We start from the raw sequence: 1,520 nt of genomic DNA on the forward strand, positions 1-1,520 counted from the left end.
TCCCCTGAGGTATCTCAAGGATCTCTTGATTTGCAGCCACATGTTCTACCACTGAGCTATGACGGCTTTATATGAGTCTTTCCATCTCCCATGACTCGGAGGTGGAAGCTTTTTGTCTTTCCTTTTTGTCTTTTTTTTTCTTCTTTTTTTTTTTGAGGTTTCTCTGAATTGTTGATTTTTTTGTTTCTCTTGACTTCCTCTTCAGAGTCCTTTCAGGTTCATGATCTGCTTCAATAAGAATGTTCTTGTCCTTGCTCCTGCTCACATAGGGAAGAAGAGAACAAGAAAAGAAAGAGGAATCCTCTATGTCACAGTAAAGAGGTTCCTTATTGTTAGTAGAAGAAGAAGGGAATAAAAGTGGAGAATCCAATCACAATGGTGAGGATAGAGGCAGTCATTGGAGATGAAGAGAGGTGAAGAGAAGTGTTAGTAAATAAATAAAATAAATAGAAAGAGATGAGAGGGAGAGAAATTCGAAAAAAATTTTGAAAAGAGGTTAGTGATTTTCGAAAATTAAAGATAAGATATAATTAAAATTAAAATTTAAAACAATTAATTAATTAAAAAGAATTTTTGAAAAACAGGGAGGTATTTTCGAAAATTAGAGAGGGAAAAGTAGTTAGGTGGTTTTGAAAAAGATAAGAAACAAACAAAAAATTAATTAGTTAGTTGATTGAAAAAGATTTGAAATTTTATTTTTAAAAAGATAAGAAGATAAGAAGATAGATAAGATATTTTTTTGAAATCAAAATTTTGAAAAAGATAAAATTTTGAAAAAGATAAGATAAAAAGATAAGATAGATAAGATATGGTTGAAAAAGATTTAATTTTAAAATTAAAATTAATTACTTAACGAACAAGAAATTAAAAGATAAGATTCTAGAATTTAAAGATTGAACCTTTCTTAACAAGAAAGTAACAAACTTAAAATTTTTGAATCAAAACATTAATTTTTGATGTAATTTTCGAAAATATGATGTAAAGATAAGAAAAATATTTTGAAAATATTTTGAAAAAGATTTTTGAAATTTTCGAAAATGATGAAAAAATGGAAAAGATATGATTTTTGAAAAAGATTTTTAAAAGATAAGATTTAAAAAGATAAGATATTTTTTTATTTTTGAATTTTTTTTTTATGAGAGAGAAAAACACTAAAAATACTCAATGCATGAAAATTTTGGATCAAAACACATGATGCATGCAAGAACACTATGAATGTCAAGATGAACACCAAGAACACTTTGAAGATCATGATGAACATCAAGAACATATTTTTGAAAAATTTTCAAGAAAAGAAAACATGCAAGACACCAAACTTAGAAATTTTTCATGTTTAGACTCTATGAATGCAAGAATGCATATGAAAAACAACATACAACACAAAACAAGAAAATATGAAGATCAAACAAGAAAGTTCATCAAGAACAACTTGAAGATCATGATGAATGCTATGAATGCATGAATTTTTCGAAAATTTTATGCAAGAAAAAGATGAACATGCAATTGACACCAAACTTATG

Source organism: Arachis stenosperma, chromosome 6, assembly GCF_014773155.1.
Source record: "Arachis stenosperma cultivar V10309 chromosome 6, arast.V10309.gnm1.PFL2, whole genome shotgun sequence".
NCBI lineage: Eukaryota > Viridiplantae > Streptophyta > Magnoliopsida > Fabales > Fabaceae > Arachis > Arachis stenosperma.